Source organism: Thermobia domestica, chromosome 12 (assembly GCF_964235325.1).
Source record: "Thermobia domestica chromosome 12, izTheDome1.hap1.1, whole genome shotgun sequence".
Classification (NCBI taxonomy): domain Eukaryota; kingdom Metazoa; phylum Arthropoda; class Insecta; order Zygentoma; family Lepismatidae; genus Thermobia; species Thermobia domestica.
Genome location: NC_137465.1, coordinates 42,453,956 through 42,481,222, shown reverse-complemented (window position 1 = coordinate 42,481,222; position 27,267 = coordinate 42,453,956). Strand labels below are relative to the sequence as shown.

The window sequence follows — 27,267 nt, the reverse complement described above, 5'->3', positions numbered from 1 at the left end:
CTTTTCAGTGGTATATAATACATAATCTTCACATTCTAAATTTCGAAGTTTGTGTTTTTAAAATTAGCCAAATTATATAATTAAAATTCATCAATAACTCTAAATTAATTAAAACTTGATTAATACAAGTAATAACAATTAAAAGTTAACTAATATGATCGTAAAAATAATTAAAATTTTACTAACGTAGCAAATTAAATTAAAATTTTATTAGTATAGTAAAGTTAATTACAATCCGGCCAATGTCTGTAAACTTAATTTGTTATGCGTAAAGTATGTTAAAATATTACGAAAGCGTAAAGTAAATTAAAACTTGATTACTGAACTTAAAATCAATTTTTATCAATATTGTTTTATAAATCTGAGTAAAATTTGACTAATATATGCAAAATCAATTAAAATTTGATAAATATGGTTAAAGTTAACTGAATTTGACCGACATACAGAAACAATTTAAATATTATGAATATAAGTAAAACTAATTAAAATTTTATTAATATCAGTAAAATCAATTAAAATGTGATTGTGAATACGTGTAAAATCAACTAAAATTTTATTGATATCCGTAAAGTCAAAAAAATTACTCTGCGAAATGTTTCATTAGGCACACTCCACAAGACATTGAGCCAGTGGCGGAACCAGCTAGCGATCGGGCCAATCCCCCCCCCCCCACAAGAGAAAACTGTCTTATTTTATATATATAAATAAAACCCATCTCAGAGTTTGGAGCTCTTAAAAGTAGCTCTAAGTAGCAGTACTACAACCCACCGCCCCCCAGAAGTCCGTCCTGGATCCGTTCCTGCATTGAGCTACTATTCTGTATCATCGATAGCATATGCTGAGTAATTACTATCAAAGTAAAAACATTTTATTTGTCATCTCGAAGATGTTTTAAAGATGCCTTCAATAATTTATTCCCAAATATTCAAATATGACGGCCTCACTTAATACGGGTTTCTTAAATGCCTCTCTTAAAATATGCAAACACTTCTTCGAATGCCAAATAATAAATTGTTTATTGCTTCTAGTAAAGCTTTTGTTAGGGACTCACTTAGAACATGTATTGTTTCTTGTATGTACTGAGGTATTCTTGACTCACACTGTGTATGAACTTAAAATCTTTACTAAGGTGACAGTAAGGACTTGAGCCAATATTAGAAGAAGGGTGCGGTCTGAAAAAGTAAAAGCACAAGAAAGAAAAAATGTAAAAGCAAGACTTTCTTGTGGGCGAGACTACATTAAGGGTGCTATTGTTCTGCAAATGGCTTTTACTTCCCACCATTACAACTCATCCTCCTTTTTCCTCTATACAATCCACACAAATCGCTCCGTGATGATGAGGTATAACGCATCGAAGTCAAATTCCTCAGCTTCTCATACTCTTTTGCATGCGTTCTTTCTGGAAAAGTGGAGTTCATCATCAGCTATAGAAAAGAGGGTTTAAACCAAAAGACGTCGTCGTAGAGTACTGATGGCGACGGGGTAAAAAGCATAAGTGATTTCGAAGTAGTTGGAAGATAAAGGGTCCGTGTATTCTACAGTATGCTATTGCTATGCTAACGGCTGATCATAATATTGACCTCTGTCGGGAATGCTTTCCCAGAAGACAATGACAGGGTGTGTCTCTAAGGGAAAAAAAGTACCTTCCTTCTATTCTTTTGTCAATATTGTGGATTTTAGGGGAAAAATCCCGTAGTCGTAAGAGAAAAAAGTCAGGTCAATTCATAAAAAACTATCGTCGTCTGCATGACAAAATCATGCCTAACGAATGCGGAAATTTCAAAAGAAATTGCTAAGAAAATCTCACTACGCTAAGCTAGGACTAAAACGTTCTTCATGTATAAAGTACCACAGTCCATTCTTCATGCCTCATGTAATAGCCAAAGAGTTTATATCTTTCACTTTTATTCCTCTGAAGTGTTAGAAATCTCGTAGTTAGTACCTGTGTCTGAAGTGTGTGGTTAAAGTATTTATTTATAAATTTAATGAAGTTTCATATAGGCTCTAAAACCATTTTAAAGTGCAAACAATTTACAACAAAATATGTGAAGGAATTCTGGAAGAAATTAAGTCAAGATCTACCATACTTAAAAGTGTAGGGCTAATCTCAAATATTCGCTTGATGGGGCTGAAAGAAAGACTAGTATAGTCGGTCTGGATTGGAGATCTGGATCTTCTGGTTACCACGATAGTATCGGTATGCATTAACCCCAAGATATAGTTAAATGGGGTGTTCAGGACACAAAGCAATAACGTCACATTAACAAAGTTATAAGAAAAAGAAACAAAGTTTGAACGGCACGCTTAGGTGCACTTTACATCATATATAACAGTTATTTAGAATATCTGGACATGTATCTTAAGCTCTGAAAGGAGCTTCAGAAAGAGACCTTAAAGATGATGTTCAAAATGACCAAAAAAGTTAACTTAATTCCTTTGTGCGCTGTACGCACCAAACAAAGGAAATAAAACTAAATCAACCCAAATGCCTCTCTACACAGGAACTAAAGATTGCCATTTCATGGACAAAATGAAATTTGGTAACCACATCAATTTTAAACTATAAAGAACAAAAAGGACTAGAGATTTCACATCTCTAATTTTAAAACGGAAACTTTGTGTGCACAGTATGTTTCCCTTGTTACTTTGTGAATCAAGATTAGAATTTGGTTCAGTTATCTGAAACAATGTATCGATGGCATTGATTAACAAAATTGAATCTGTGTAGAACTGTCTCGTTGGATTACTGTCATAAAATGATTAAAGACCATCGTACGGGTATTCATGAATAAAAGGGGAAAATTGGGGGGGGCGGCGTACAAACATTAAGTGACAGAATAAAATTCATTAAGAAAGCATTTACTTAAAAAGAAGTCTACTCAACTGAATACTACCTACATGATACAGGTAAGAATAATAATATTGTGAAGTACCAGAAATCAAACAATGGTGGTTCCATTGAACTAAAAACTGAAGTTTCGAAAAGATTAATCAATTGTTTGAAACAAAACTTTAATCAAAATACGAGAAGGTATCAAAAAGTTCTCGTATAATTTCTTGTAATAACTAACGCACTGCGGATGTATTATGTTATATATTAGATCTTGACTAACACTTGTGTGTACAGATTCGTGAATCTATGGCCTTGGATTCCATAAAGTATGTGCTAAGTGAGTCCCCAAAGAACTGACCTCAGACAAAAACGCTAGGCGTGTGGAAGTGTCGTAAAAGCTCTTGGCTTTGCTTAAAGCACACCAGAACTACTACATCCAATATAAAGCTTGGATTTGTATAATCTGATTTTTACCTCTCTGGGCCTATGAAGGACCACCTAAGTGCAACAAGGTTCAACGATGTGGATAAGGTGAAATCAGCTGTCAAGATATGTGGAACAGTAGGCATATATAGAAAAGTTTGTATGGTTGCATTATTAATTGGTACATTATTCAAGATCTTGGATGGCAGGAGGAATTAATTTTTGATATACGTCTAGTGTGTTGTTTACATTTTTTTAAAAAAAAAATCTAAGTCACAAATTTTAAACACTGATTATATTGTTTCTAATATTTTGATGGAATCTCCAATTTCTGTGATTATGAAATATATATAGATATATATAGGCCTATTATGTACTACTAATAAGCAGCGCCATTTCAGGTTTTCCCAAGGAAAGAGGGGGGGAAATTGTCCACTGACATAAGAATTTCACGTTTATTTATTCGTATATCAATATACAGTTTACTGAAAAAACATATGTTTCTTAAACTCAGGGGGGACAAATGCCTTCCAGCCCTCTTCAAATGACGTCCCTACTATTATTATCACAATAATTAGTCTGATTTTTTTTTTTAATTTTACAATAGAAGTTCACATAGCTAAATGTATATATCAGGTTACTCAAAGTATGTTTAACAATATACACACACAACTAATAAAAAATACACTTTTACCACTAGGGTGTTCGTCAGGGGCGCAAACCATAGGAGACGTTCGCGGACCCGGACATCCATCACAAAAATTCGTATCTTTTTTTTTATTATTAAAATAAAATATTTATGTTCTGTCGGCACTAGTGGCATATTTCCAGGGGAGCCACCCGGTGCGGACTTTGTCCAATTTTAGCAATGCCACATACATTTGTACAGTTTACTAATAAAACTAGGGTTGCTTTAGCAGAGAAATCATTCGTCCAGCCTAAAGATTTCGTCTTACGCTACATACGCACTTTTCTTTTCTTATAAAGTTCTTTTTTTCTGAAAATATAAGTGAAGCCACTTGAAATTACTTTCGTTTTCTCGGGTGTAGAATAATACCAGTTCAATATAGATGCAGTGTCTTGTAATATTATTCCCCGCATCTTTGGGCGCCATTCAGCATAAAATTTTGGGTGCACGCCTAGTTATCGTGGCAGAGAAATAAACATTATTATTACTAGTAGTACAGTAGTAGTATTAGTACATCGCTTATAGCTACGAACAGTGGGCAATAGTTTTAAAACTTGATTTGTATTAAAAGTAAACGTGTATTATATAATCAGACATTAGTTGAGAACTTTGAAACTAATACAATACTCAGCATTTATTTCAAGATTTTTCATTGAAAGTTCCTAATACAACACAAAGGATAACAGGTTAACAAGTATAGGGTCTACTAAGTTTATTTTAGGTAGGTGCTAAGAAACCACAATAGAAACAATTCTCAAGAAAATTAACAACAAAAAGCTTACTGTAATTGTATTTTCAACTTAAGTGATCAAAAAAAAAGAATATGTACACTCATGTCCAAAATTATTGTCGCATGTCTATAAATATGTTGTTGTAGGAATATAATTTGATAAGGAATTCGCCCGGTATTTCTTATAACGCTAGTATGTGTATGATCGGCAAAGACATGTAGACCCCTATGTGGCAGATTTCATGTAAAAAGAGCAGTAAATAAGAACAAAAAAAAACGAAAATAAAACTTTCTTGTCCATTTAGCAACATTTTGTTTTACTCACTCTAATTTTCACATTTATAATTCTTTTCCTATGAAATTTACCACAAATATACATTTTCCGATTATACATATAGTATCAGTGTTAAAAGCACCCTGCAAAATCATTATCAAATTATATTCTTACAAGAAGATAGTTATAGATATGCGACAATCATTTTGGGCATGAGTGTACCTGGGCTCCTATTATATACATACATATATATATATATAATACTACAATACAGCGTAGAATTCCAGGACAGGACAGGGATTTATGGAGAAGACTGATCAGAAATGTAGACCCGCATAAGTGGGGAAAAACGTACAATTAATTAGTTTCAGACCTTTCTCCCTACACTCTGGGATAGGGACAGAGAAATTAAACAGATTTTAGTACACATAACTAGGAGTAATGTAATAAATAGCAAATTATTTATTTTTGGATCTAAAAATCCAATATAGAACCTATTTCAATCAAAATTTTTCTTGTATACCTTATATCTGGAAAACTACATACAGTGTAGCCAAACCCGAACAATCACTTAACTCAGTATGATGTGCTTATTCCGTAGAAAATACGAAAACTCGATTTACGGGCCATTCAAAATTTTTTGTGGTTCCTAATCCAAAAACTAATTCTTTGCCAAGATCGCAATCTTTTGATGCATTTTTTTTATCATTCCTAAAAATCTTGTTTCTAAGTAAAATACTTTGGAGTACCAAGGGCGAGTGAGTGATATCTCCTTCTTGTTCCCCATATGGACTTCCATGAGTGTGTATGGTTCAATAGTAGAGCTGAAGTTGTAAATTATGATCGACCTAAAACTGTATAAGAAAGTGTGCTAAATTCTCAATTTGACGATATGCTGTTTTTGCATGATAGGTATTCTTAGCACAATGTATAAATTATTATTATTATTATTATTATTATTATTATTATTATTATTATTATTATTATTATTATTATTATTATTATTATTATTATTATTATTATTATTATTATATCTTGGTTAATACTGGTTTTAACTTGTTAATCTGATAGCTGTCTCTGGCAAGTGTAGATTATTGGAAGAGTTCTTCTCCAAAGAACTTCCTGATTAAATGACAAGTGTCCAAAATCACTGATTTTTGTGGGTTTATTAGAAGATGTTTTGCGTTTATCTGTTCCAATTACATCATAGTATTTTCAGGTATCATAACTACAGCTCAGATAATGATTTGTTTACTGTAACTTTCTGACATTTCCGTATCTTGTCTACTTCGTCTGCCAGACCTATATTATTATTATCTACTGTATCTTGCACTGCAAAAAACACATAAACTACTTTAGACACAGTAAGACATTGTACACATTACCGATACTCTTTGAACACCTCCAGAAGACACATATTCACCCCCTGTCATTAGGCCCGTATTTAGGTAAGTGCTATTCTGTGTTCGAGCACAGGGCGGCAGAATTTAGGGGGCGTCAAAATTTTGGCTTTTTTAAAAAAATGAAATGAAATGAAATCTTTAAGTTTTACGTCAGACGACTATGCCGGTAAGGTTAAAGGAGATGGTGATGATGAGGATTAACGAAATGATGGAATGAAGAAGGTGGGAGGAAACGGGAAAACCTCGAAAAAACCCACGTACATGGTGTTTGTTCGCCACAAAGCTCACGTGGCGCCAGAGGACCCCATGCACCAGAAGCGAACGCTCTACTCCTGAGCCACCGCTGCCCTCAGAATATTTTTAAAGATTCACGATAAAGTAATACTTAAAACTAGCAACCTGCAGAGTCCCGCGCAAACGCGAGAAAATATGTTAACGTGTTTAATTCGCTCTAATTACAGTAGTTACTAATTAGCTAGCTTATCTGATTATTTTTTAAAGTCATCCGCTCCCACCCCCACTCAAAGGGAAGAGGATGAACTTCAACATCATAAAAACTGATACCTCAAACTCAGCGACCTCGAAAACTATGAATTCAACACTAATATCTGTCATTTTCGATTACTTTTAAAATCTCGCCCCCCTCTCCGGGAAGTGGAGTATAACTTTGAAGTTGAATTGGATTAAAACTGTCACAACTCATCTCAGTGACCCTAAAAGCTATGAATTCAACTCTAATATTGGTCTTTTTGGGGGGAGGGGGAGGCGAAAAATTTTGTGCGGGGACGGCAAATTATTTAGAGCACAGGGGCGTACAATATATAAATACAGACTCTGCCTGCCAGAGTGCCTCCCTTCCCCTGACTCACGAAAATGTATACGTAATATAGCAAAATACACGTATATTAAATACCAGAAATACCAGACAAAATATAGCAACCATGGAGATGCCTCCCGTAGAAAATTTTCTTCGGGCGCCCCTGCCTCTTGTGTGTTGTCCAAGTATGTCCCAGATGTATGTAAAAAATATACCCTATGCAAAATATATGTCATCACTTCGTTTCAAACTGTTTGACGAGAAGTGTTTTAAATATGTCATACTAGAAACTGTTTTTAGAGAAGTAACGCTTTTGGACACGCGAAGCACACTTTATAAACACTATTTCATCAATTTTCCCCTCAACGTCTGTACTAAAACTGTTTCATTGGTGTTTTATATTTCAACCTGTTTCTAACAAGTGCAGATTATTAGAAGAGTTCTCCTTCGGTGTACACGATAGGTATCCAGAATTACTAGTTTCTGTGGATTTGATAAAAGATAATTTCCCTTTATCTGTTTCCCACTGTGTTACGGTGCTTTCAGGAACAATAGCTATAAATGAGACAATGATTTGTCTTGCTTTAACTTTTTGACGTCTACCAGGTCTTTACAATTACTAGTTTTTATACTAAATGTTGTATGATACGTATGTTACTAGTGGCAAGGCCATATGGTCCATTTCACTACTTCATGGTCCACTTTTTTCAGATAGTAACGTCGAATCCCCTCACAGGCACAGTTATAAAGTTCACGTTCTGATTTCTCAATTTCAATATAGTTTGCATTTATAGTTTTCAAGCACTTATAGGTTCATGCATTTATAGTTTTTGCATTTATAGTAGGTGTTAATAATAATAAATCACTAGATTTACCTGAGATTTGTATTATGGTCTGGTATCGGTGAATAGTCCATTATATTTTTATTTTTATTATTATTATTATTATTATTATTAATAATAATAATAATAATAATAATAATAATAATAATAATAATAATAATAATAATAACGAATTTAAAAAGTTCTTTACTGAATTATGTCTGTGTCTGTGTGTTTCTGTATATGCAATATTTTCAATTTTGAGCCTTCATTCGATAGAGCATCGAAGACTCTGAAAAGTTATTTAATTTTTCACGTCATTTTTACCGTTCCCGAGATATTGGCCAGAAGAGTTCCTATTTCGGGAGATTTAAGGAACCATATCTCGGGAACCGTAAGTCATTGAGAGATCAGTTTGGTGTCAATCAATACCTAAAAGGATGGTGAAAATTTTGATACCAAATAGTAACCGGTAGCTACTGATCAACTGGATACCGTTCCGAGATATTGGCCAATAAGTTCGGATTTCAGGAGATTTAAGGAGCCATATCTCGGGAACTGTAAGTCAGGTTGAAATGATATTTTGCAAATTTTTCAATTTTGAGCCCTCCATTTTGAGCATGTGTCTTCGTAAAACAACATACCATAGAACGTTTTAACAGAACCCTTAAACAAAACGTCGAAAAATTTAGTACTGGAAAAAAATGTAAATGGATAGATATATTATAGATATATTACAAGAATTATTTAATGAGTATAATAATAAAGTAGATAGAACAATTAGTATAAAGCCTGTAGAAGTTAATAAGAAAAATTAGTTCTCTTTAAGTTCGTTCTAGTAATGCTCCTGGAGCATTCTCAACTGGTTATAATTATTACTTCTCCTTTCTTTCCAATTTCCACGATACTATATAAAGCGTCATAAAGAAAGTTAGAGTAATATATTTTCTTTTTTTAATTTGTAACTGAAACGAAATGAAATTTCCTCACTAAATCAAATCCCACAATGCTCATAATATGATCTATTCTGCTTTTAACTTTTTTAGTTTCTTTCTTCCACCAAAGAGCAAAAGGATCAGACAAAAAATAATGCTAATTTAATTTACTTGTCAGAGATAACGCTAGTAATTTGATTGTTCGTTATCATTTTAAACTATATATATATATATATATATATATATATATATATATATATATATATATATATATATATATATATATATATATATATATATATATATATATATATATACAACCTTACAATTACAATTAAATTCGTACGTACGTACAACGAGAAAAGAGACAGATGGTGAGGTTTTTTGTATATTTTTTTTAGCTTTTAACTAGAGAGAAAGAGGGAAAGGAGACAATGGGATCACATAAGTGAAAGGGTTTTCCTCAGGGATACCATTCTGCAATGTGTGTGTGTGTATGTGTGTGCTTTTTTACGATCGTTCAGGCTTCCTATGTGGAAGGTCGCCTAGCGACCACGTACAGATATATTAACACAGGTCAACAGCAGAGAAATGTATGCCGAATTCGCTCTTCCTATTCTACGGAAACTACATACGGATGTACACACACACGTATATATGTATGGTACACTTTCAAACAATACAGTCAAATAAATCTTACAAAACAGTGATGACAAAATCCAGTCCAAGAGCGTACTGTTCTTGATGGATACACGAATCATAATTCTCCATAATTACTTAAAACAAAAATATATAGCACCGAAGAGTTATTTACAGCAACCGTTAATATCTCTGTCTGAAATTTTGTATTTGAAAGGTAAAAAAAAAAAAAAAAAAAAAAAAAATGGAATAGTGAAGTTTGTTTTTATCATTTACAAGAAACATGTATAACTGAAAATATTAACTGAAAAATATTTATCTTTTTTAAAATTAAGTCCCCCGATTATGGCCTTTGGGCTTAAAAAACGGATCATTAATGAAAGTGGATGATTATGAAATAATTTGGTGGAATGAGAAAGTGAGAGGAAACCCAAAGAATCCCAACAAAACCTACTGATTTAAAGTTAAAGAAACAAAATGAAGTTTCAAATACCACGTACCACGGTTATGCACTTTAGAATAAGAGAGACAAATGGTTAGTGAAGGTGAGTGAGCATAAAACAATTTGGTAGAATGAGAATGTGGGAGGAAACAGGAAAACTTCGAAATCCCCCATGAACACGATGTTCTCCACTACAAAACTCATATCCTGTTATCCAGCAAGGTACCTCTTGCATTAGAGGTAAGCACTCCGCCAACGAGCCATCGTACTCCCTAGAGTTCAAGGGTTAATCATATTTAGGTTATATATATATATATATATATATATATATATATATATATATATATATATATAATTATCTGTAATATGTACTGTTGTCTTCTTAATGTCCTAATGAGAAAAAAGCCCGATGATACGTCTTTTGGTATCTGTTTCGCTTTAAGGTAAGTGTAAAGGCTCGACTAACAACAGATGGCAGCACTTTTCCCTATCTCTCCACTGTATTTCGTTGGAAGCGACAATGTTAAAAATAATTGAATCATCTTCGAGAGATGAATATTCAAACTTCGTGCAAAGATAAATCGAACCAATAATTATAGAATAATCCGAACAATTTTTGATCTATTTTAATTCACTGTATAGAACAATTAATTTTATTCTTCGAAAAGCATACTTCCAACAACAACACACACACTCTCTCTCTCTCCTCTTTCTCTCTCAACAATGAAGGAAATAAAATATCGCAAAAGTGTACGGATTATTCTCTAATTATTGATTCAACCTGTATTTGGACAAAGTATGAATGTTCATCTCTCGAAGGTGAATCAATTATTGTGAATAAAGTCCTACAAAATACATTCGAGAGATAGAAGAAACGTGTCGACATCTGTTGGTGATAAGCACTTTTAAACTCACCTTAATAGATGGCATGTTATTGATTGTTATTGTTGGCCATGAATTGTACAAGGATCTTATAAAATAGAGGATCTGCCCCATATATATCTTCATCCTATTAAATAATGAAGCCAAAAAACAACCGAGCATCGGCACGTCTGATTGGCTGCTCTCGTTTCCGACATCGTCTGATTGGCTACTTTCGTTTCCGCCATGTTTGTTGGCTCAAAACATTGCGATCCTATTGGGCGGAGTGAGCAGAGTAGGGGAGGCGAAACTGTGACGTATGGCTTCAAGATTTTATTGTAAGGGCAGATCCTCTATTTATAAGATCCTTGGAATTGTATGTTATTTTTAGCACCATAAAAAATTGTCTTCGTCGACTTTTTAGAAAACTACTAATGAGATCTTAATCTCACGCATTTCGTTTAACTCAATGAGATAGGTATATCCATTGATACACGTAGTGGCGTATTTAGGATTTTGTTTCGGAGAGGGCTATGTACAATACGGGAAATCAGAGGGCAAGTGTCCACCTGAGTTTGAGAATTAAATATATTTCAATCGATTGTCTACTAATATACTAGGAAAAAACATGAAACTCGTATGTAGGTGAAGGATTTTACCCAAACGAAAGAAAGTAACAACTAAGAAAAATAAATAGAAGAGTAGAATGGACGAAAGAAGAAAAAAAGAACACAGTTCTTAAGGGGATGTTATACCTCTTCGCTTAGGTTTCTAACTCTCCATTTGATAACACGTAAATTTTAATATGGTAATTCCTAACAAAGTATTACAGATAATGACTTGAAATTTTTAATACAAATACACAAGACCCATAAATACAAGCACGGTCTCCAATTTACGTTACATGCGTTAGATTAATTGCAATATATTCTTCAGAAAGTTTGGCAACTATGCTGTATATAGTATACGGATAGATCTTTTTGAAGGAATTGAGAGCCCTCTGAACCTCTGGCCCTATTAGTCTTTGCGACACGTGGTAGTGATTTATGAGCGCTTCAGGCTAAAAACCAATGTCGCCTCTGTTCCTTTCCTTCTAATTTTCTGGAATGAACTTCGACAAATATAGTATTATTTCTGAACAAACAGTGTAAGAAAATGGAAAGTCAATGAAATTCTTAGAAATGGTAAGAAGGATTATTGTACGTGAAATGCGAAAAACTAACAAATTTACTTCGGAGGGGTGAGGGGCTTCAGTCCGATAGTCCTACCTAAATACACCACTGGATACATATATCACCAGACACTGAGAATTTGATCTCATGCATGCTATTTCGTTTCATTCAATGAAATAGGTATGCCAATTGATACATATATCACCAGGTAGGTACGCAGGAACTTATTTCCGGGAATAAAAAATCAGTGTAAGGATAAATTGTATTCAAATTTGTAAAATCACCTAAAATTAGACTAAATTTACAAAAAAAGAAAGAAAAGAAAGAAAGAAAAAGAAAGAAAAGAAAAAGAAGGGATTTCGGAGAAGAGGGATCCGAATCCCTCTCTCGTACGTCCCTCTGTATTACCTTTGGGTATTTTTTTGGGGAAATATATGATGATATTACTATAGAATTAAATGAATAAAGACTGAATAATAATCACAAACATTAAATATGTACTTTTCGAGTAATAAAAGTTATTTCAAAATCTCCACTACATTCCCCACAATATCTTTAAAATTTCTGCGAATAACGAAAAAAAAAAAAAAACGTTGAGAAATATCGGATATTTAAAGAAATTAGTTTCGTTTCGCACTTGGAAAACTGTGGGATACTTTCAAACTACCCGGATTAAATATTGAAACTGGATAAGATAGATCTACTGTTTTCTGTTTTAATAACGGGATAAGGATGAAGACAGACCCTGTTTTAGCTAAAATGAATCAATATTAAAAACTTTTCTCGCTGTCTGTTACTGATTCTGCTATGTGTGGTTCAATATTGAAACTGGAAATAGAGTAGAAGAGCCTATTATGAGATAGATTCCTAATATCACATTCAAATTAATTTTCCTTCGCCTAATACCAATGGAATTTTATTCAGCCAATACGAATCGGCAACCCTAGTACAGTAATCAGTGTGGAGAGAACGCGCCATTGTGCACTTGGTTACAAGAGAAATAAGTTACAATTTGTTGTGCTGGGAACATTTCGGAGAATCTCACGTCCAGGTAAATATGTGCTAGAAAAGAAATTATACTATGCTTATGTTTATGCCAAAGATGTGGTTACATGTTTTTGTTTCAAACATTTGACGCCGTAGTACCTTCCAGAGAACAATAAATATTTTCTTTGTTAGGTGGCTATTAGAGATACCAAAGGTGTCCTAATTTGCGACATGTCTCATATTAGATTCCTCTTATGAGTAAGCTATATGACATTACTGAAATATAAATTTCTAATGACATTGATGAGCTCAGGGTTGGCAATTCAATTACGTTTTCATGTAGGTATAATGTTTCTTGTTTGCATCGAATGAAACTAAACAAAGAATATTCTCCATTGAAACGAATATGAAACAAATTCAACTACATCAGCTCAATTGTCAGAGAACAATGGGCAATAACCTCGAGCGGCAATTCGAAACCTAAACAGTATTACCAGTTTGTAAAAACTAAGAGTGGGGTACGTTATACCCCAACTCGTCTGTTTAAGGGTTAATATGATGATGTACGTCAGTAGATGAAAGCAACATTTATTAAATACGGGTGTTTCACCCATAGTGCGATCAACCATTTCCCAAGAATGCCGAAACGCCAGTCTTACCAGAAAGCATATTATCCAAGAATCCCCTGTAAGTCTCGAATGATTTTTCTCAGAGAGCCCAAGACTCGGACTCTCTATTCCCAGTGAGGCTCGTGCTCGAGCTCACTTGGACTCGTTATCCACTTATAGAACTCGCCCTCACACAGAATCGTACTTGTTTTATTGAGTTCAAGACCGATTGAACCAAACAATCGCGGGCTTGAGAGTTTTGACACTTCTGGTGGCAACTAGCCTTCTTTTCTTGCTAAAGAGCACATAAAAATATATATAAAAACAATATATGGGAGCTTAAAAAGATATATATTTATAATTAAAAGAAAAAAGTGAAGAGTCCGTGGAAAGTTACATTACATTGAGTGATTACTTGTAAATAAGTAAGTTAATACAAGAAAGTTAACACAGAAAAACTGTGGTTTTATGTCTTCCTCTTATTACATTGGAATTTCATTTCCTCAAAACATTACGATCGGATAGTCCTTCTTTATATTGGTATGTTTGTCTACTCCTTGAGCGCAATATTTCGCTAATTTATCAAACAGCTTACTGTTTATTTCCCAAAATGTTTTCATTACGTTGTAAGCAAGTGTGAGAAGCGTTACATCATGATGTTTGAAACATAACAAGTACAATGCAGGAAATATGATGGGCATAATCACCGAGTTGTTCTTCTCAATCAACTTGACAATTCTTTCATTATTCCAATAATACAGCGTTCGTTCAACTATAAAATCCTCTCGACTATAAATGCATTTCGCCAATTGAGTGAAAAGTGCTTTTTGAACACTGGTAAATTCCAGTGGACCTATTATGTCTAGAATTTCCTCGATTTCCCCCAAAAACATCAGCTGCTTTTCCACTGAATTCGTAGGCCAATATTTTATTAATGATGTTATCATAACACTAGTTGATATCTTGTCTTTCTCCAGAAACTGTAACACACAATATGTTAGTTGTGGATGGTAACTATGTAATTCTTCCGTTCTGTGAAGTGGGATCAGAATTTGTGGTAGTAACTCTTTATGGTGTGGTTTTACCGGTACAGAAAACCCACTAATAATGGCTCCGTATATTTCCAGTATTTCTTTAACGCCAACACCATTAGAATTTTCGGAAACAAATTTCAATAAAAAGTTATTCATTTCTTTACGTATTACCTCGCGTCGCTGCACAACTCGATAATAAATTCGATGCAAGATTGACTTTAAACATTCGCGTTCACGTAACTCATTTGATCGGAAAATTTGAATCAACTGTTTGATGAATTCCTCACTAATAACATTTTTTGCTGCTGCCGGATCAAAGTTGGGTACGTCCAAAAATGTCATGAAGAATTGATACACCAACTGAAGGTGAGGCCATTCAAATTTCCCGTGGACTTTCTTTCTGCTAGGAGAATGGATAGAATTCTCAGAAACTCCAACTGTCCGAAAAATATTAGCGCTTACCATTGCAATTATTTCTTTGTAACAATCAACAGCTAACACATCTTTATCACCAACAAGAATATACTCAGTTAGTTCAACCATTATCGATTCCTTTTTTAGCATAGCTTCCTGAATCTGTTGTTCAGACATACTTGTAAAGCTGTGCCATGTGTTACTGCATTGCCGCAACTTCTTAACAAACAACTCTTTATGTATTGACTTAGGACTGTCCTTCAGTGATGGTAATTGGGTTATTTCTGATCCTTTTTCAGTGTTTGTTTGTGACACTTCTTTAGTAGAAGTACCACTCATTTTTTGCAACGAAGATTTTGCAGTTGATTTTACTTTATTCGCTACGTTTTTTGACTTCATTATGTTTTCCATTTTGGTCAACTTATCTTCAAGAACTCCAAGTATACTGTTCGTATTTTCCAGCGTCATCTCAATTTGCAGTAGGCTTTGCATCTGAGATTCCAATCCAAGTGACGGCATTTTGGATAACTTTTTCTTTCACAAGTACTAAAAGTTCGTTAAAACCGTTTCATACAGTAAAAGATGGTAACGTCTGAAACGTTCTTTGCCATCAGCCATCATTGTAAAAACAACGAATATTCATGCAAGCACATTATTGCGCACATCCAACACATTTTTTGCCACATCCTGTCATGTGATTCAACTCAGCCATGACTCCTCCAATTTTAATACAACAAAAGGCTATCACGTTCTGGAAGGTAAACCTCTCACTTCATTTTCATTATAATCACTTATCTATTTATCTAAAAGAAACCCAATGCAATAAGCGATGGTTGAAAATGGACGCAGAAAGATAAACAGAAATTATCGAGCACACTGTGTTATTTTTCATTTGATTTATAAAACCAACATGAAATAAATTTACTGTACGGTATGTTGCTTTAGTTGTGAATGCATCATGGTTAGGTTGTAATTTGGTAAATGTGTTTTATCGAAATTTATTTTGAAAAATAAAATTGTATGGACACTTAAAATTTATCCTACTTCCATGCTTACACAAAAAAGGCAAATTTTTAAATATTATTGTAGTATTGTTGTCATAGACACTTATTGCAACAAACAGTTCATTTATTTGCTTTTGGACAAAAGGTACAGCTAAAGTATTTGTTCTTTCATGCAACCAAAATTTTTTTTCAATTCACAGTGATCTTTTCAACTGTAATCAAAAACGAAATGATACAAGTAGGGCTAAAAGTGAGGAGGAACGTGGGGAGACGTAGTCCCCCATTTCCAGAGATTATCTATGGCGTCCTCCCAGTTTCTAAAAAATACAATGGGCAAAGATAGCCACGGAGGACGGCGTGACGTCATGCATTCCTCTACCTTTTCAAATCCACTTTTACCCCTGGGACAAATGTAACGTTTTTAACTCACTCAGTTGTAATTAATGCATAACATACTTCGTTTTTCTTATACAGAGTGTTTCAAAACAACACGGACAACGTTTGGAAGGTGATTTCTGACACCAAGATAAGACAAAAAGTATAGACCAACCTGGGTGCACAAATGCTTCCTTTCGGTGTTCTAGGCTGCCGAAAATATGAAAACATGAAATTTAAAGGTTCAGAGTGTCCCAATCCTTGAACCATGCAGTCCAATACTCCATTTGACCAACTTCTTCTTTAGTCCAATATTAAGCTTGCTAGTTGATGAGTGACTTTTTTTTAAATGCCTTTTTGAATATAGCAGTTGTTGACTTGATCTCTGTTGCAGTAACCGTCTCTCGTCAAAATACTTTCCCAGTTTATCATTTATTAAAGGCATGTTATACCCCTGAGGGTTTTATTCTAACGAGGATAAAACGAGAAAACAAATTATGTTTCTACCAGGAAATCGAATCCGCCCTTTCTATTGGTAAATTTACGTCTTAACCAACTACGCTACCCGATTTCATGAAAACCTTGTCTTAAAATCACAGTATACACAGAAAAATATAATACAATACAGTAATACTTATGAATAAAGGACACCGATGAGATATGATTATTTGCCCGTAAAAGACAAGTGTTCGTTAAAGAGAAGTTACACTAATAATACATATTTTTTTTATCGGGACAAAAAATTTGTCTATCTTATTAAGGAGATCTCCGTTATTGAGAGGTGTTTGTTATGAGCGGATTCACTGTATCAGAATCTTTAGGATCGCGGTGGCATTTCGTTGTGAAGAATAAAAGAGTATATATATTGCATCGTTATGTTGATATTTCAGAAGGATGGAATTATGTGCTTGATGGTATTACAAAAAAGAAAGAAAGAATGAAAAAGAAAAATGGAATAAAAGTAAATAAAATTTATGCTGTGTACGTTTATGGAATTAAATGGAGTTTTACAACCTGTTACTAAACGTTGGTTGATTTGCTACACTGTAAATACAGTTCTCTAAAGATATGCTTAGAAAAACAAATGAAGAACGATTTTTTCCCACAACAGTGAAACTTTTTACTGTAGTTATCTATATATATAAAAGAGAACGTACAAATCCTTTGTGAACTCATCACGCTAATACGGCTGAACCGATTTCTTTCATTTTTGGGGGGTTGTTAGGATTTGGACCCTAGATGGTTTTTATCATATCACTTTAATTTTTAATTACCAGTGTCTTGAGATAATGGACCATTCAAGTCTCCATAGTTCATCATAGGTAAAAATAAACGTATGTATATGCAACCCGCATGACCCCGTGACTCGGCGGGTTAACATAAATGACAGGCGCTATAATGTTAATATTTACTGCAATTTGAAAGCGAAAAAGTAAAAATTATCTAAGTAACAAAGTTTATTGTGTTCCGGGGTGACCGTAGCGAAGCGGGGTGAACGCTGCTTCACTCGGCGGGTTAACATAAATGACAGGCGATATAATGTTAACATTTACTGCAATTTGAAAGCGAAAAAGTAAAAATTATCTAAGTAACAAAGTTTATTGCGTTCCGGGGTGACCGCAGCGAAGCGGGGTGAACGCTGCTAGTCCACTATAAAATGCTTATTCTTATTCTTCTAATGGAGATGAAAACCAATATAGATTATAGACTATTTGAATTATTGATCAGCGATAGGTTACAATATGCTGCCACGACAGCGTTGCCAATTTAAATGCCAGAATAACCTAAGGAACACGTTTGGTTTTCAAATTGCACAATGATTGATCGTTAGTTATTTTAATACTACAATATCAGCCGAATACCTTGAGTTACATTATACTGGAAATCATATTACTAAAGATATATTGAAATCTTCTATTGAAAATTACCAGTTTCAGAGGGACACAAACTTTTCCCATCAGAAGTACAGTTTTCAATATATATATTTTGAAAGTCATGACAAGAACAGATTTTGTGACTTGGAATTCTAAATAAAGTACCCGACAGGAAACGAAACTCCCTTTTCCCTTCGGCTATGATGTCAAAGGGGTTGGAAGTTCTATATAAGCCTTTTAAGAACAAATGTTGTTGCATCTCTCAGACTTAAGTGGTAGTAAGTTGAATCAAGAGGAAGAACACAATATATATCAACACACAGGCAACTGAATGTTTCTGCGAAACCACAAAGGATTGAGGGTGACACAGTATGAGACACGTACCGTTTAAACATTACAAAGCCTCAGGAGCTAGTTAACTTGCCCCCCTCCCCCCCGTCTCCCTCTCTATAGAGCTAAAAGGGTAGCTTGGTTTTATTGTTAGATGAGACACCGTCTTAGCATTTAGAAGAAACAAATTACACCCGTTCAGCATCATATAGGGTTCGGCAATAAGAGAGAAAAGGGGGAGTGTATTACCGCTTCAAATAGCAATGGATAAGTGTCCCCCCTCCCCCGCTCTTTCTAAGCGGTACTTCATCAATGATCTGATACCTATCTGTGTTGGAGTGATCTAAGAGATCTTGCTAACAAAGCTACGCGGTTTTAATTGCGAAAGGGGGGTAGATGGAATTTAGTGAAGCGTTTTACTTCTCTCATCACACTTCGGAATGAAATTGGTGGGGTAAAAAGAGAGAGAGAATGAGCGGAAGACAGAGAATCTGAGCTAAGCTGAACATGAAAGGTATTTTTTTTTTTCCGAACCAGAGAAATTAGAAAAGGGAACTGAATGACTCAAAGAAGAAAGGGGGTGAATGTCATAAAATGGAACCATTCAGAACGGGTAAAAAAAAATGAAGTCAAAAAGTAACTTTCTATATTTCTTTTTCACTTTCCAGTTTGGAATATTACTATGTACTCATGTTCTCTGACAAGAAGTCAGCGGAGACAAACTCTTTCTGTAGAAAGGGTAATGAAACAGACAGAAGTAGTAAACTTGTTACCCGATTGAGTCAAACAAAACTGTGGATATTCTTATCTGTGCTGTTTGCAAGTCATACATGAATAATGAAAATGGTACGACTTTTTGCACATTTAAAATTATACATTATTTATATTAGTGTTTAACAGGGGAAAAAATGTCCAAATATGAAGCCAGCGTGAGAAGAGCTCTCATAATACAATCAATTTATAAATTAATATTTCAATTCTCACGTAAATCAAAGTGACTGTATATTAGAGCGCTTCCCATGTTTTGTTTTCTTTAGTCATACATAACAGATATTTTAGGAAAGTAATTGTTTTGAAAAGAGAATTACTTTTACTTTTTTGTGCTATTTGTTTTATTTTGTTCCTTAATTTTATTTTTAAAAAAGCATGATTTTTTAATAAAAAAATATAACTATATTTTGTCTGTTATTAGTGCGATTTCTTTTTATTTTCGAATGATTAAAGAAACTATATAACTGCACTGTATATTAAGCTTTCCTAACAATAATTTAATATTTAAATTTAAGATAACAAACAGATAGAAGAGGTCAAAGTACTATCTCCACCAGAGGTCTTCGACATAGCCAGTCGGGGGCTGATGATGTATGTAGGGTATACTATGTAGAAAATGCAACTGGCTAAAAGATCTCAAAGGATATTTTAAACACTATAGTATCCACTTATAATAAAGGTTTTGTCCTATTGGTCTCGTTTTGGAAACTCCGAGATGAAATATTTTTTTTTTTTTATTGTTGATCAGGGATGTATGTATGCAGGAGAAGGGTCCTGGAGGCCTGGACCTCCTCCCCCGGAAAACCCGATTTTCTGTAAATTTAGTGTAATTTTAATGGTGATTTTACAACTTTTAATATACTGAAATTTATTCCCATATTGAATTTGGATCCCCTAAAAGACTTTGAATCTCTCCCGGAATAAATTCCTGTAGTTTACTTGCCTGTTGCTGATCGCCGAGTCATTTTGGTTGAAGGTGAACCAGCATGTTTCAACAAAAATGCAGAGTGAATTCCATAAAAAATATTACATGTATATATTCATTTCTGATTACAAAACAGGAAAAATAGGGCATATTTTTAAAGGTACGACTTTGTATACTTCCCTATTTTTAGCTTAAAAAGTAGGAAAACTAGACTCTTTGTACCAACATGGGCTTTGCGATGCTGAACCACCGCCAGTGCAGTTGGTGGGTGGATATACAAATATGCAAGATCAACCGTCAAAGTATAGGCCATTTCCCATCTTACAATTTCGACACTGACAAACAATCAATGTCGCATACAGTTTTTAGTTTGTTCCCACAGCAAATGAAACATCGACTTAAAACACACAAAGAAATGGTTTTATTTATTGAATATCTAGATACAGTGTTTATAGTTAATTATCCGTATTTACAATTAATAATTCGTTGTTCTGCATGTTGATAAAATAGTAAATATTTATTTTAAATTACATTTAATTATGTAGATTAATTAAATATGTTTATACAAGAGAAAAAGCTATTCTATTACACTGTATAGAATAGGTTTTTCTCTATTATCTACTCTATAAATGACAGTGTTAAAATTGTGATCAGTAAACATATTGTAAATTATAGTTTCCTAGGGATAATTCTCTAACAAGTAATATACGAGGATCAGTCAAAATGTTAGTTGCACTGCTTTAGAAAATAAAACAGGATAGAAATTTTACAATAACTTTATTTGTGTCGTAAAGTTCCATTCACAGTTTACTTTTCAACGTAATTACCTCCGTTATTTAAGAATTTGTCGAGGCATGCTACAAGTTTTTCTATGCCTTCTGCAAAGAAATCCTGTCCAATGCCCGATAACCATTCTTGGGCCGCAGCTTTCATCCGATTGGTATCGTCGCTTTGAAAATTCGTCTATTGCTATGCGTCTGTTTGTAAGAATGCATTAATTCACGCCGGCAGCGATCTCCGGGTTTGTCGCAGTTGATGGTCTTTCCTCGCGCTCATCACCATCAATATCTGTACGTCCGTTCTGAAACATGTTGCACCATTTCGCGATAACGTGACATTGCATTTTCACCATACACTTCATGCAACTGTCGATAAATTTCAGTGCAGTTACGCCTTTTCGCCCCAGCCCCCCCCCCCCCAAAAAGGAATCACTACACGCATTTTCAATTTGGACGCGCACTTGCAGTTGTCGAGACATGTTTACGGATGATTATCAGAACACCTCCACTTGCTTCGTTAAAGCCGCTATGTCACACGATACAGCTACATGTCTGCACAGTGATGCCACACAGTTTCATCAAAATAGCCTTTGACCGAAAATATTTATGAAGGAGTGCAACTAACTTTCTGACAGACCCACGTACAAAGTACACATTCCTTTTAAATCGAAAAAAAGTAAATTAAAAACACAAACTATTAGCTGTTCACTATTACAAGTAGTGTGCGTGTGTGTGTAAAGAGTGGTGTGTCATCGTTAGCAAAAGACAAAGAATAATACATAGAATCTGCTTATTATTAATTTATTTTGGTACATATGCAGGATGGTCCGGAAGTGGGCGTACCCCCTTTAGTTTCAAAAGTATAGTATTATAGTGCAGCCAAAATGTCTTGAGCCGTAGCAAAAATGCGAACTTAAAGCCCACATCCTCGACACATCCACGCGTTGAGTCAATAAGAGTTCAGCTGCTGCTAAGCGAGACAGCCTTAGCGAAAGGGAGTGGAATTCCTTCAGCCGATAGCAACGCTTGGAGCGGAAAACTAGATATCAAGTCAATGTTGTATATCTATAGTTACGGCAGAATGTCTGTACACAGTTACCTTGAAGTCTTAAGAGTCTAAAGAGTCGTAAACATTTGGTATGATCACTATCCATGTCGTAACAGCTGAATTCTGCGCCAAGTTTTCGCAGTTGTTTTGCGGAGATACTCCGGAGTCCCGAGGGTGAAGGCGTGTTTCATAGCGGCTCGTAATTCCTGCGTTGTGTGATATCGAGAGTTTCTTACTTGTTGCTTTATGAAACCCCAGAGAGCATTGTCTGGTGCCGTCAGATCAGGGACGCCAGGCAAAGGGAGCTGGTGAAGATGCACAACCTCTTCCAATCTAGCGGCTACGAAACGTCTGATTCAGGTAACAACTGTTACCAAGCAGAAGACAAATGAACATGGATAGCAATGTTGCTAGACAATGCCAATCAATGTTACCAAACAAATGTGGGTAAAACCTAAAACCGTCAGAAAACACAAATTAACGGATACGCCAATTTCCGGACCACTCTATACAGATAAATAAATAACTTCTTCTATATAAAAAAAAAAAAAAAAAAAAAAATGAAATTTTTACGGCAAACAGATTTTAGGGCCCCAATATTTTGTTTTTCTTATTTTTTCAAAAACTATGCATTTTGTTCAGTTCGAAGTGATCTGTCTAATTCACATATGTCTTACATATATTTAAACAATATTTTAAGTTAAACAAAAAACCGAGGAAAACGAAGTTCTTTTTTATTCAAACCTAAAACTTGATGATGTATGATAACTACGCCATCTATTAACGTGAAACTGATACTGAAGTATTCAAGCTTTCCATTGGACCAGTATTCGTAGTTTAAGAAAATTTCCCTGTTCTTGGGAAATTTCGTACGTAAATTTAGCAAAAAGGGAATTTTTGAAGAAAAAACATTAGGAATTAGTATTAAATGTTAATTATGCCATTTAAGTGAAAGTATTGGGGCGTTGAAGTTTGAATTAATACCCATTCGTTAACCTATTTCAATCCCAATGTTGCTTAAGCATTAAGGAAAAACGTTTATCAATATGACACTTTTTTCACAAAACTTAGGTACTGATATTGGCAGAGGCATATTTTAAAAAAATCGAAACTGGCTTGCTGCACGAAATACATATAAAATACTAAATTTCGCCTAAAGTTATAAAATCTAAAAAAGGAAAGTTTGGGAGAGGAGATCGGACCCCTCAAATTATGCCCCTATTATCTCGGAACAAACAAACAGACGCGCACACAAAAGAATTTTCGTCTTAATGTCGATAGTAATTTCTCCGGTGGAATACTTAACGATTTACCAACCCTTTGTTACAAAGAGAAGAAAGGATTCTCCCATTATCCGTTAAAAATGGGATTTTCCCTAATCGTTCTCTGCACGAAATACTCCTTTTCACACTGTGCTGTACATACATTTTAGTCTCACTGCATTATGATTATCTTCCATAATCGAAATAACAGAACAGAAACGGAATTTTACTTATTTTCACTTTAAATTATTTTGGAATTTGATTTAAATCAACGATTTTTATTTTAAAAAAATCAAGTGATTTAAAATCAGACTGATTTATATCAATCCACTCTGTCTTTTAATATAGCTAAATTAATCTTATCACATAATCTCTGTGATAGGAATTGGACACTCAACAAACTAGTGGAAATTTGATAAACAAAAAAAAAAAAAAAAAAAAAAAAAAGAAAATTTCGAGTTGAGAGAAATTTTCTTAAGGAAACATACAAATACTGATTGTGACACTAGGAAGATGACAGTGTACAATACGGTTAATGAAATAACGAAGATGAAGTTTAGAACTTTAATTCTGTTTTAAGCACAATGATCAAAGATAAGACATATTTATATCAGTATATGGATAACATCGAGTTGATTAAAAATGACATGCTTGAGGATAGAGTCTTGTACCTAGTTTTCGAGGAAAATATAGCTTTATGGCGTTAAAATAGTATGCTGTTTGCTGTCAATGACACGCATACTAGTTTCAAAATACTAAGGAGCAAACGCTTATTGCACATTTCTTTTCAAAGTTGTCAAACTTGAAAACCTGATTTGAATCAATGAATCTGCTTTCGAACTTTTAGCTAATTATTTATCTTTTTATGTTCCTTCAATTCACAACTCACAGTATTCCCGTCATTAGAAGTAAGTCTAGCTGGGAAAGTACAAGACAAAGGAAAGACGGGTTTATAACCGCATCTATTGCGATTTCTATACGGGAAATAAAGCAAGGATAGAAGTTGTGATACACGCCTTTAGGAAGAAGAAAAGCGTATTTAGTATTAAGCTGTACGGTGCATAAACCAGACCGTTGCTAGAGATGCGCACGAGACAAGATTTGTGACTGTCTCGTCTCGAAAATGTGCTGTAAAAGTGATTTCTCGACTCGAAAAATGTATATTTCTCTATTGGAAGAGCCGTGTCTCGACTCGAATTTTGTCAGGAAAATCCTGTCTCGACTCGTCTCGTGCGCATCCCTAATTGTTGCGATGAAGAAAACGACTGAAAACATTCTCAACGTGGATATGAAGAATAATGAAATGAATTAACTAAGGTTGCTCATGAAACAAGAATTGAGGATGTGGGAAAGGTCTCGAAAATGTGGCAAGAAACGGATGTATCATCACGAAAATTCTGCCTCTCCTCGTCTGGTTGGTTCGTTGGTTTCAAGCCTAGCATCTCTTTTCAGCACTGAGGCTATACGAGACGTGGACCTACAGTTTTAGATTAAATCCGAACTACAAACAACGTTCAAATTTTAAGACACTCCAACGGAGAATCAAACCCGGGAGGACCCTGGACACCTCGTGTCATTTCATGCGCTATCCCAGAATTAAACTTGTTGAATGAAAAATTACTTATAAACGGAAGTACAGCATTATAAACGTTTAGGGAGGAAAAGATACTGGATATCGTTACGAATAGTTTGCACGTAATTTGAGGAGAAACTATCTTATTAAGAATGTAATAGAAAGTAGGGTAGAAACGAATATGAGTTAGGAAAATAAGACTGCAGTTGATACATGATATCAGAAGTGCAACAGAAATTTTTGTTGGAATGGGGATCCAATACTACAAGCAAGTGTATATATATATATATATATATATATATATATATATATATATATATATATATATATATATATATATATATATAGTATTGAACGTGTATTATTCTGCACCCGAAAAGATGATAAGTAATTGTAAAATACTTCCACCTATATTTTTAGAAAAACATTATAGAACTAGGTTGTTGTTATAAGAATTAGGGATGCGCACGAGACGAGTCGAGACAGGATTTTCCTGCCAAAATTCGAGTCGAGTCACGGCTCTTCCAATAGAGAAATATACAATTTTCGAGTCGAGACATCATTTTTACAGCACATTTTCGAGACGAGACGGCCACAAATCTTGTCTCGTGCGCATCCCTAATAAGAATCCAATACAGATGGAGAGTAAGATCAAATTTTCAAGCTAAATCAATTAGTTCCCTGTTAAACAAGCATAGTTTCAGGGACGTACGCATAGGGTGGGACTTGGGGGTCCGGACCCCTTCCGAAATCTCGACTTTTGTGTAAATTTAGCCTAATTTTAGGGGCAATTAAAAAAAAATTAACATAAAATACCCTGATATCTAGTTTGGACCCCTCCCGAAATAAATTCCTGCGTACGCTACTGCATAGTTTTATTGAGAAAGTACAGAAATACATATTGAGTTAGGAGGTTTTGGGGAGGCCCCGATCCAATGGAACCCCGTGGGTGTACCGCTGCATGATATCGATAAAAATAAGAAATTAACGAAGTACCATGACCAGTGATGAAAATTTTCCGGAAAATTTTCCGATTCATAAAAACATACTCCACTTATTCCTACATGTTGTTTAGTCGAGATGTGAGGTGGAAAATTTTCTATATTTTTCCGGAAAATTTTCCGTTCTTAACAAATATCAGTGATTCGTCAATATTCATAAAATTGATTGAATTCATATATAGAAATGTTAAAAAGTGAAAGATAGTTTAAAGAATCTGAAAATTTTCATGGCTTAGACAATTTTCAGTACTATGTAGGAATAAGTGGAACAATTTTTCATGAATCGAAAAATTGTCTATCCTGTACAGTGATGAAAATTTTCCGGGAAATTTTGAAACGGAAAATTTTCCGATTCGTAGAAACATCACTTATTCCTACATCGTTGTTTAGCCGTGATGTGAGGTGGAAAATATTCTTCTATATTTTTCCGGAAAATTTTCCGTTCTTAACAAATATCAATGATCAAGTAACAATTCGTCACTATTCATAAAATCGATTGAATTCATATATAGAAATGTTAGAAAGTGAAAAATCGTTTAAAGAATCTGAAAATTTTCATGGCTTAGACAATTTTCAGTACTATATGAGAACAAGTGGAACAATTTTTCATGAATCGGAAAATTGTCTGTCCTGTACACGCACAGTGATGAAAATTTTCCGGAAAAATTTCCGATTCATAAACACATACTCCACTTATTCCTACATCGTTGTTTAGCCGTAATGTGAGGTGGAAAATTTTCTTCTATATTATTCCGGAAAATTTTCCGTTCTTAACAAATATCAATGATCAAGTAACAATTCGTCACTATTCATAAAATTGATTGAATTCATATATAGAAATGTTAAAAAGTGAAAGATCGTTTAAAGAATCTGAAAATTTTCATGGCTTAGACAATTTTCAGTACTATGTAGGAACAAGTGGAACAATTTTTCATGAATCGAATGAATAAGTGGAATATGTTTTTATGAATCGGAAAATATTCATGACTTTTAATAAATTGAAATTTTAAATAATAGAATGGGATATTTGTATTCTACGAACTCGAGGTATGTTCTCTGCACTTTGCATACACACACACACACACACACACACAGAGAGAGAGAGAGAGAGAGAGAGAGAGAGAGAGTAGTTGAATTGAGTTGATTTTGAGTTTAACGTTCCTTTCAACAGCGAGACTATGTAAAACGGTACCAACTGATTATCGTGGAATCCGAACTACATGCGCTCCCGCTGGGAATCGAAG

At 34.3% G+C, this 27,267-nt stretch overlaps 1 long non-coding RNA gene and 1 pseudogene across 1 annotated transcript in view; both read right to left on the bottom strand.

The window, feature by feature from the left end:
• The window catches only part of LOC145665699 (uncharacterized), a 531,121-nt gene that overhangs the window by 439,819 nt on the left and 64,035 nt on the right, over window positions 1-27,267 (bottom strand). The gene's annotated exons all lie outside the window — the stretch shown is intronic.
• Window positions 13,966-16,153, bottom strand: LOC145666435 (serine/threonine-protein phosphatase 2A 56 kDa regulatory subunit epsilon isoform pseudogene; annotated as a pseudogene).